Raw genomic sequence first — 11,965 nt, forward strand, 5'->3', positions numbered from 1 at the left:
ATAGCAAAAATAAATGGAACCAAAATTAATTCCTAAAAGACTAACAAAATTAATAAAGCTTTTGTAACACTGACCAAAAAAAAAAAAACCCTTACTAAAATGATGAAAATTAGGAATAAAAGAAGACATCACAGTAGAGCCTACAGAATTAAGAGAGAACATGAATAACTTCATGCCAACAAACAGACAATTTAAACAAATAGAAAAAAAATCTGAGAAGACCGTAAATTATCAAAACTGAAGGAATAGAAAATACAACTAGACTTATATCAAGTAAAAAAAGTTGAATTTCTAATTAAGACTCATTTCACAGACAAAACTCTGGGTCCAAATATCTTCACTGGTGAATTCTATCAAACATTCCAGGAATAAATAACACAAATCTTACACAAACTCTTTTAGAAAAGAGATAACTATGGAAAACTTCGTAATTTGTTTTACAGAGACAGTATTACTCTAATACCAAAGCCAAACAAAGACATGGCAAGACAACAAAACTCATTCCAATATTCCTCATGAACATGGATGCAAAACTTCTTAACAAAATATTAGCAAACAAAATCCAGCAACCTGTATTTCTCTAAGATTGGAAAGTTAGGATTTCTGGTCGTAACTTTGCTATTAAACAATGAACTGAAGGTTCTACTAGTGGGATAAAGTACGAAAAAGAAATTAAAGTCACACAGAGTGGAAAGGCAAAAATAGAACTATCTTTATTCACAAATTACATTATTATGCATCAAATCCTAAGGAAACTGCAAAAAAAATGCTATTAGAACTACTGATTTTAGCAATGTAACACAAAACAAGTTTCATATGCAAAAATCAATTGTATTTCTATAGAATATCAACAAACAATCAAAAAATTAAGTTACAGAAACAGTTCCAATCACAATAACATAAAAAAGAATACAGGTCTCCCTGTCTTAAGAGGAACTGGACTTAAAAGACAATGTGAAACAGCTCATAGATCACGAGATGGGGAATTGACCCATCAGGACTTAATGGAGTTTGGAAAGGAAAGACATGCTGAAGAAGAAAGAAATAAAGAGGAAGAGGAGGGAAAGAAGTTGTTGAAAAAAAATTCACAGTGAAGGGATTTGCGAAAGTTTTTTCTAAACTAAATCAGGGGCTTCAACCAAAACATTGATCGCTTTGTTAAAGTCAATAGGCTGATTCAGGAAGCAGTGAGATGTTATGGCAAAATATATAAAGAATAGAACAAAAAGACCATACAGACAACTTTCACTAATTTTCTGAATAGAAATGCTATCCCATTCCCAAGGATAATCCAGAACCTTCCACAAGCAGAGTTATTACCACAACTGACAAAACACCAACATTGTCCAATGTTTTTTCCATTGTCAGAGTAAATTTTATGATTTGTGTATTTTGTTATGTATGTATTAAAATACATCTCTAAATGTGCCTGTAATGTTTCCAACCTCCAAAGACAAATAAAGATAAAGTTTATAAAGATTTTGATAATAAAAAAAATAATAATGAAAACTAAAAAAAAAAAAAAGAAAAAAAGTATTCAACTTACAAACCTACTTATGACAGAGTTGTCAGAACAGAACCCTGTCCTAAGTTGCAGACTAGCTGTAAAATATTCTGGAAAACTTACAGACAGAAGCCATAGTCTTTTATAACCTAATCTTGAATGTGATATATCATCATTTCTGCCATATTCTATGGGTCATGAAGACTAACCTGGGACAATACAGGAGGGAATTACACAAGGATGTGAACACCAGAAAGTAAGGATCATTGGAAGCTGGCTCCTACAAATGGGTTCAGTAAAGTGTTATGGTTTTTGTAGTTCATGCAGCTTTTTCTCTTTGCTCATTGGAAATAATAAACAGTGCTCTTCCCAGCTTTCTACATCCTAGGCAGAGGCAGAAATTCTGAGTCTTCCTGTATTTAAACTTATATCTTATTCTTTTCAACTCTTTGTCCTGTTGCACTGTATTTTGAGAGAATTCCTTGGCCATTTACAGTTCAGTTACAAGCAAGGATGGGAGACTTCATCTCACTTACTTTGAATAATTATATACTAAATGATACACAGACTAGAGATATGTGTGATAGTTGGAGCTGTGTGTGTCAACTTGGCTGGACCACAATTCTGTGTGCTTTAAGCAATTGTGATGTGGGTTGTTCCAATGATGGGATCAGATGTATATGTTTTGAGCAGCCAATCCATTGAAAGGGAGTTTCCCTAGGGGAGTGGCCTGCTTCCAGTACATTTATGGACATCCTGGGAAAAGAGACTCTTCTGTGGATCAGGATTCTGCCTATAATTGTCTATGAGCAAACAATCCACCATTCGGCTTGGAGATCTTGGATTCATCATTCATTGGAATCAACAGCCAGTAAACTGCCTGCCTACCTTGGGCTCCTCAGCCCCTGTAGCTGTGTGAGTTGGAAAAAGCCTCCAGTTTGACGTTTGATCCAAGAACTTTGGACTTGCCAGCTTCTATAAGTGTGTGAGCCATTTTCCTAAGATAAATTTCTCTTTCTCTATATGTATAAGCTTTACTGGTTTTGTTTCTCTAGAGAACCCAGTCTAACACAGTATGACTGGTAGTGGGTGGTGTGAAAAAAGTAATAAATTTTTGGTCTGAAGAAGAGGTTACTAGATTGCACTAATTTCTTAATGACCTCCAAGTTCCCAAATTACTTTCACAGTTCTGTGAGGCTTGGTTAAATAGTTGCTTCCGAGTTTTCATGAGGTCTCACTGGATGACTGTCATTTGTGCTGAAGTGGACAATGTTAGTTTCTACTCAGCTCTAACAAGCCTCAGTCTCACAAAGGAAAATCTCAATTTTGCATAGGTTTCTACCTGTTGCCCCCATGTAGTCATGGGTGTCAGGGAAAATTGAACTCATTCCATTCTACTTCAAGGGTAGATCCTGATTAGTCTAAGCAAGGGGTCAGTAAATCTTGTCTTAAAAAACCAGATAGTATATATTTTCAGCTTTGCAGACTAAGAAGCATCATGGAGGCTATTACATGGATACTTATATAACCATTAAAATGTATTCATTTTTGAAGAATGTAATCAATGTCACTGAATTATACATGTAGACATTGTTGAGTTGGCAAATGTTATTTTATATATATATATATTTTTTTTAAAAGGTATTTTAAAATAATGTAAGCATTTAAAAATGTAAAAAGTCCATGGAACTCAAGGACCAGATGTGGGGGAAGTGTAAAAATCACTTTTAACTTGTAACCTGTGAACAAACATGCTGGCTGGATTTAGATGATTGGTGGTTTGCCAACCCTTGGTCTTACCTATCAGCACAGGGCTCCCCTGGTGAGTGCTGTGGATCTGGGAATGGACATGTGACCTAAAGTTATCCAATTACACTTAAGAGAAAGACTTCTATTCCATGGGTAGGGAAAGGGGGAAAAAAATCCCCATTTGCTACTAAGAGATATGTTGTGAGTAGGAGGCAGCCATCTTATGACATGGAGTAAAGCTAAACGAAGCAATGGAAAGAGTCTGAATCCTTGATGACTTGGTTGAACTACTTAATCAACCAGCCCTGGAGGCTATTTTATCTCTAGACTTCATGTTAGTAAGTTGATAAATGATCTTATTGCTTGATTCAGTTTGAGTTGGGTTTTCTGTTACTCGTAGGCAAATGCATCCCATACCTTTATGATCAGTCTTCCATTACTGAGTGAATCTCTACTCCAAGCAAACAGAAAGAGAGACTCACACAGGCAGGAACCTAATAAGACTTAGTGGCCATTAAGCTTGTCTTTTAGCCTGAGCCACTTATCCTCCCCTTATTTTCTAATCCTCTTACAAACTGGTCCTTGAGTTTAGCTTGGATCTACCCCTCATCTCCAATCTGTAGAACTCAGATCTTTAATGAGATCCCTTCAGGACAACTCTGGTCCACTCTGACTATGAACCCAACTCAGTCTTTGCATCATGACCAGTAAAACACATTTTCTGACTGTTGCAGGACTCTACGCTAGATCAATACATGAGAGTCTGTCTTCCAGGTTCTCATCCTACCATATCACCAACTCCCTGCATAATCACTCTTGCCCTTTGGGCGCTAGCATTGTATTCCATAACATAATTGGTCTGGACTAGATTCCTTAAGATCTCTCATACCTTGGACATTCCAGGACTCTGAGATACCTCAAACTCTGTCTATCCTGGTTAATGAAAATTCCGTTTTGCATGTGGCATACAGCCATTAGGTGCCGGTCTCCTGCACTGTAGGATGAATGCTGAGGGAGGAAGATAAAAGAAGATCAAGTTCCCAAAGCCCAACGACTCATGGTCCTGGAAGCCTCTGGTTTCAGGCATAATAGAACAGGGCAGTCTTTGCCCTGACTCACTCCCTGACAGACCAAGAAAGTTGGCGTAATCCATAGAGACATCCAGAAGAAGAATAGAAGTGCCAGAAAATGGTTTCCAGGGATGTGGAAGAAAGGGGGCATGGATTGGGGTGATGTATGAGTACTTTGTGGGTTATGGGAATAAAAAGATTATAAATCGTGAGCAACCAAAGCTGGTCACCAAAGAAATCCCTGTTCTCTCCCTGTCCCTTGGAAGTCCTGTTGGTTCTTTCCTACTCTAGCCCCTCCTCACCAGCTAACCCAACAAGCACGTCAGCATCCCCTCCCTCCCTATCCTAAGCCTTGCTCCAATTTCAAAGCTTTCTCTAGCCCTAGCTGGGTTGAGAAACCAAGGAAGAGAAGAAAGTATAATTTTTAGCTTTGCATTGGGAAAGGGATGTAAGAAGGGGCTAGATAGAAGAGAGAAAACACATAGAGTCTTTGAAATGAAAGCTGGGTCAAGCTCATCAGAGATTAATGTAGGAAAAGCCCAGCTTGTTTGATAGGGGCCAGATGGTGGGCAGACTTGCAGAGGCTGCTGACAGATCCTGATGGTCCCCAGCCTGGCTCAAACTCCTAATTCTTATTTTGGAAAAAAAAAAAAAAAGATGCAGGCCAGGATCCTCAGGAACCTTGGGGCTTCTCAAGGCTGTCTCCAGACCAGGTGATAGGCCAAAGCTCTAACCTGATAGCTCCTTGCTCCAACTGCTGGCACACATGCATGTGCACTTGCCCATAGGCACACTCACACAGAGAAAGGTGAAGGAGACAAATATTTTCCTCAGGCACTTTCTTCCACGAGAAGCCTGGCCCAAAGGAGACAGTCCCAAAGCAGACTCTGCATATGCTAAAGTTAGTGGGAAGCCGGCTTCCCATCATAGCTTCAACTTCTCCCTCAGCCTTCCACCATGCTCAGTTACTACTCTCTTTCCTTCCGTAGTGATACCACCTTGGAAACCCTAGGAAGGGTCGCTATGAGTAGGATCCGACTCGACAGCAGTGAGTTTGGTTTTTTTCCCCCTTTCATTTCTAGCCAAGGAGCTCTGGTAGCGTAGTGCCTAAAGCATTTGACTGCTAATCAGAAGGTTGGTGGTTCAAACGCACCAGCCACTCCTCAGAAGGAAAGTTGGGCAATCTGCTTCTGTAGTGATACCACCTCGGACACCCAAGGAGGGGTCGCTATGAGTCGATTCTGACTCGACGGCACACAACAACAACAATTTCTAGTCAAATTCCTCAAAATAGTTGTCTCCTCTTTCTATTGTCCACTTCCTCACTTCCCACTGACTCCTCAGCCCCTTGTGGTCTGGATTCCACTCTCATCCCCATGGAAACTATCTTCTTCTGACCTTCACATTGCTAAATTTCATGGACACTTCTCAGTCTTTAACTATGTAGACCTCTCAATGTTATAAGACATATTGACAGCTCTCTCCTTCTGGAACTTCTCTTTCAGTCCTTCCTTGTCCCAGAACACTGCTGTCTCTTGGTCTCTTCTGAGTCTTTTCATTGGCTTCTCTTCCTTTGCTTAGCTCTTAAATGCAAGGGTTTCTCTCAGCAATGTCTTCTTCTCTTAATGCATCCTCCCTGACATATTTCTTCTGCTCCAAGGGCTTTAAACACTACCTACAAGCTGATGAGGCCCAAAGCAACATCGTTGTTGTTGCTGTTGTTATGTGCCACCAAGTCAGACCCGACTCATAGCGACCCCTCCTTGGGTTTCTGAGGGTATCACTACGGTAGATTGCCTCATCTTCCTTCCGAGGAGTGGCTGGTGGGTTTGAACCGCCAGCCTTCTGGTTAGCAGTCAAGTGCCTTTACCAGTCTCAATATCTAAGTTCCTATTTATCTACCTATCTACATCCTTAACATATCCTCTTTTATTTTAATTTTAAACATTTACCATTAGGAAGGCACAAAATATTTCATATATTGTATTGTAAGTTTTATGGCATCCCTAAAACCAAACCCATTTCCATCAAGTCAATTCTGACTCATGGCAATCCCGTATATGTGAGAATAAAACTGCTCTGTAGAGTTTTCAAGACTGTAATCTTACAGAAGTAGATTGCCAGGCACTATGGGGTAGATTCAAACAACCAACATTCTGGTTAATATCCAAGAGCAAACCATTTGCACAACCCAGGGACCTGATGACATCCTGTTGTTGTTGTTGTTGTTGTTTGCCGTCGAGTCGGCCCCGACTCGCTCACTATATTTTATATTCTGACCACGACATTGTATGAAAGATTCCCCAATGTGACACAACAACATTGTAGTACAGGCTGCTCGCTTTATGGTTGGGATCAGTCACAGAAACCCTCCTAAGTCACGGGGTTATTTAATGATCAAGTTTTATCCTTAAAAATACACGAAAACTCATTGCCTTTGAGTTCATTCCAACTCATAATGACTCTATAGAACATAATAGAACTGCCCCATAGGGTTTCCAAGGCTGTAATCTTTACAGAAGCAGACTGTCTCATCTTTCCCCCATGGAGCAGTGGGTGGGTTCGAATTGTCAACCTTTTGATTAGCTGCCAATCACTTAACCACTGTGCCACCAGGGCTCCTTCCTTAAAAAGTGTAGGCCACAGATATCACTAGTTTATATTCTCTGTTTAAGATAAGGTGTTGATATTTCTTCTTAGGTACCTAAAGATCACATGACTGTCTTAGTTACCTAATGCTGCCATAACAGAAATACCACAAGTGAGTAGCTTTAAAGAAGAGAAACTTATTTTCTCACATTTTTGAAGACTAAAGATTCAAATAAGAGTCTCAGCCTTCTCAATTCCTTCAGTGAGCCTCTCACTTCATTCCTGGCGATTGCTGGCAACACTTGGCATTCATTTGTTTGTAGATGAGTCTCACATGGCATCTGTCTTGCCTCTGTGTGTGTGCCTGTGTCAATTCTGCTCTTTATATTAGACACTATTTAGAAGTGATTAGGTTTAGGACTCCTGAGACTCTGGCATGTCCTCATTAACATAACATAAGAAAACCCCTATTTCCCAACAGATTCATACTTACAGGTACAGGGGTTAGAACTTGAACACACATTTGGAGGGGACACAATCAAATCCATGACAATGACCCAGACTGAAGTCCTTGTTGTTGTTTTGTTGTTGTTATGTACCGATGAGTCGGCCCCCCAAAAACCTCCCCCTGGGTTTCCCAACACAGTAAATTGTACCACCATCTAAGCAGTTGCCAAGGTCAGGAACCTGAGACTCATTGCACCTCCCACACCCTCTCAGCCTGCAGGACCTATTGATTCTACCCCCTAAATAGCACTGGAAAATTGCTTTTCTCCACCCTCAATGGCCTCAGGGTCCCATGGCTCTTCCTCTCTTTCCTAGACAATTCCAAACTGCCTTTCATTTGACCTCTCTGCTTCCACTCTCACCTTCTCCAACCCATTGTTCTAAAAAAAAAAAGAAAGAAAGAAAATGTCTAGTGAGCATTCCTTTTTTGTTTATGAGGATTAAAAATATGGCAATGGGTAATTGGTGATGATTTCACAACACGGGTGATACAAATGGTTTTGTTGAATTGTACAAGTGACAAATGTTGAATTGGCAAATACTGTGTTATTTGTAATTTTTTCAACAATTAAAGAAAAAAATCACCTGCTCATCACTATTCAGTGGCCCTCATCTATTGTCCTGATTGCTATCCTACCTCTTCTGAACTTTGTCCCTTATTCCACCCCATCACTCACTCACACTCACTCACTGCTGTCAAGTCGGATCCAACTCATAGAGCCCCTCCTTAGGTTTCTGATGTGGTATCACTATGGAAGTAGATTGCCCAACCATACACCCTATAATCCAACTACAAAGATATACCGCATTCTTCATGCTTTTGCTCCCACTGCCTGAAATTACTTTCCAGCTTCTTTGCTCGAAATACCCAGATGCCATCTCCCCCAGGAGGACTTCTTAATTCTCCCAGAAAAATTATTCTCTGGTCTCTCATGACATCTTTCTCATGTCCCTAACACAGCACTTACACTCTGCTTCCTAGGGTAGACTGTGAACTCCTTGAGGGCATAGTGTCTGAATTATCTTTATATAGCCACTTCTTAGCCCAGGGTATAGAGCAAAATGGGTGATGAACAAATATTTGAAGAACAAGTAAATGAGTCTACATCAAGTATTGTGGATCCTTCTTGAAACTATGTCAACATTAGATTTTTCTGTGACAAATCTTGGATTCTGAGTACCAGTTTACCTGCCCCAGAGGAATCACAAGGCAGAGGAATTACTTCCAAAATGGATGTTACCAATGAGAGAAACAACGCTGTTGTGAACATCTTTGTGTATATCTGCATTTTGGATTATTTTCTTGAAATAAGTAAGAAAGAACAGCGATCCAATTACCTGGCTGTTCACTGGAGAGTGATAGATCCCCTAGAATGGGTAGACCCCTCTTCAACTGCTCTGGGAACTTACCCTGGAACTTGCCACAAACCAGGGGGCATTGATGTCACATCTCATTAAGAAGTTACAGAATATGAGAGCCAAGGAGACTTGAAGATAGGATGGAATGATTTTACCTATGATGGGTAGGGATCTAAGGCCCAGGGAAAGGGAGCAGATTGCCTAGGATTGAACAGCTCATTAACTACTGAACCAGGCCTGAAAACTAGGGTTTTCTGACTACCAGGCCTTGCTCTTACCCTGCATCCCATACCTGTCTTGGAAATGCCTGCACTTAATAAATTGCTAAGGTGAGAGATTGGAAATGGTCTCAGGAAGGAGCAAGAGAAGCCTAGAACAGCAGAGGCTGTGTGAAAACAGAGGTGATGAGGATGGGAAGCAACAGGCCTTCCCCAGGAGGCAGTTCTTCAAAGCCTCCTTTTTTCTTTTGTCCTCATAAGGACATTAGGACATTAGTTCAGGGGATTTCTGGGTAAGATGGGAGCAGAAAGGGAAACTAAGGCAATGAAATGAGGCAGTAAAATCACTCTATCCTCATCATTACCATTCTTAAAATAATAGGAGCCCTACTGGTGTAGTGCCTAAGGCATTTGACTGCTAACCAGAAGGCTGGTGGTTCAAACCCACCAGCCACTCCTTGGAAGGAAGATGGGCAATCTACTTCTGTAGAGCTACCACCTCAGAAACCCAAGGAGGGAATAATAGCTAACAATAATGATGATGAGATATTTAATTGTCTAAGCTTCTCAAGTACCAATGAACAATGGTATTTTTAATCTCTTTTTAAACTTGTGGAAACTTAGGCTCAGAGAAGTTAACCAATTTCTTCAGACATGCATAACAAAGACTCAAATGTGAATCTGCCAGACTGCAAACCCACAGTATTAACTACTATGTCAGGAGTTTTCCATCTTCCAGCCAGTCTCAGGCCCAGATCTCTGTTGAACATGTCTAGAAGGCAGAAGTCTTGAGTCCAAAGCTCCCACCTCTTACAAAGAGCTGTAAAAAATAAAATAGATATGTATGAAAGGGCCACACAAACAGGGACACCTGACTTATGAAAAAGACATCACTAAAGTGCAATAAGTGGTGGTATTTTCAATAAACGGTGCCGGGTTAATTTGCTATCCACAGAGGGGGTAAAAAAATGTTGACCCCCTACCTCACACCATACATAAAAATTAATTCCAGTTGTAATACAAATCTAATATTTAAGGTTAAACAATAAAGCTTTTAGAGTAAAATACAGAACATTTTCATGACTTTGGGGTAAGCAAATTTTCTTAAATAGAACAAATATGTTGTTGTTGTTATGTGTCATCAAGTCAGACCCAACTCATAGTGACCCCTCCTTGGGTTTCCGAAGTAGTATCACTATGGAAGTAGACTGCCCAACCTTCCTTCCGAAGAACAAATACAGCACTAACCAAAAAGGAAAACATTTTGATAAATTAGACAATATTAAGATTCAGAATGCCTGTTCATCAAAAAATGCCATTAAGAGAGTGACAATACAACACACAGAGTGGGAAAAGATACTGCAATACATACATACAACAGAACACTCATACCCAAACCTCCACAAATCAATAAGAAAAAAAAAAGATGAAAAAATTGAAAAAGGAGAGGGGAGGAAAACCTAAAAGCTTGAATAGGCACTTCTCAAAAAAAGAAAAAAGTCCACGTGGCCAATAAATGCATGACATGGTGCTCCACTTCACTAAAATGCATGACATGGTGCTCCACTTCACTAAAATGCATGACATGGTGCTCCACTTCACTAATTAGCTTTTGTTGTTGTTGTTGTTATGTGCCGTCAAGTCGGACCCAACTCATAGTGACCCCTCCTTGGGTTTCCGAGGCAGTATCGCTACGGAAGTAGATTGCCCCATCTTCCTTCCGAGGAGTGGCTGGTGGGTTTGAACCGCCAGCCTTCTGGTTAGCAGTCAAGTGCCTTAGCCACTATGCTACCAGAGCTCCTTTCACTAATTAGCAGAGATGTGCAAATTAAATCCAGCATACAATATCACATGCAATACCACTGAATGGCTAAAAGGAAAAAGAGAGAATGCAGAAACCAGAACTTTTGTGCTCAGCTAATGCAAATGTAAATTGGTACAACCATGCTGGAGAATTGATTTGAAATATTTACCAAAGATGAATATATGCATACCATAAGATGCAGAAATCCCACTCGTAGGTATATACTGAACAGGAAAGTGTTCTTATACATTATGCCATGTGTGCAAATAGTGAACCTAAAGATACACTAGAATGTTCATGGAAGCACTATTCATAATAGACAAAAGTGAGAAACTATCAAAATGTCCACCAACAGTACAACCGGTGTAAGCATTCAGCAGAATACAACAATAAAAATAAACAAATTACAACTACAAACAACAACAATAAATTTTGCAAATATAATAGTCAGTGAAAGAAGCCAAAAATGGCAGCCTATTTTATGGTACCATTTCTATGAAGTTCAAAACCAGGCAAAATGTGTTTTGTTTTGTTTTGTTTTTTAATTTTTATTGTGATTTTGGGGAAAGTTTACAGAGCAAATTCATTTTGCTCACATACACTTTATCTCATGACATTGACTGCAACTTCCCATAATGCAATAGCTCTCCTCCCACTTCCTCCCCATAGTTACCTCTTCCCTGTGTCCTCCCCTCCCATGCACCCCTGCCCCCCACCCCCCACACACACAGCTAACTCCCTGTGCATACACAGCCAGCCCTTCTATTCTCCCATGATTGATCTCTCCAAGGAGTGCATCTACCTAATGTAAATGTTCAGCTCATATAAAAACCAGGCAAAACTCTTTGTAGTGATGGAATTTTTCTGTATTCTTATTGTGGGTGAATATAGGAATGAATGTAATTGTGATTACACGAATCTAAATTTCAAAGAATTATACACCAAAAGCAAAAAAAGAAAGAAAAAGGTTCATGTGAAAGTGGTGAAATCTGAATAAGGTCTGTAGCTTGGTTAACATTATTATACCAATGTCAACTTCCTGGTTTTGATCATGTACCATGGTTATGTAACAATATATCATTGAGGAAAGTTGGGTAAAAGGTACACAGGAAGTCTTTTTTTTTTTTTTCTATGTATACTTTTTTTTTTTTTTAATTAGGATTTG

The sequence above is a fragment of the Orycteropus afer genome, unplaced genomic scaffold, assembly GCF_000298275.1.
Source record: "Orycteropus afer afer isolate SDZICR_OR568_19922 unplaced genomic scaffold, OryAfe1.0 scaffold00014, whole genome shotgun sequence".
NCBI lineage: Eukaryota > Metazoa > Chordata > Mammalia > Tubulidentata > Orycteropodidae > Orycteropus > Orycteropus afer.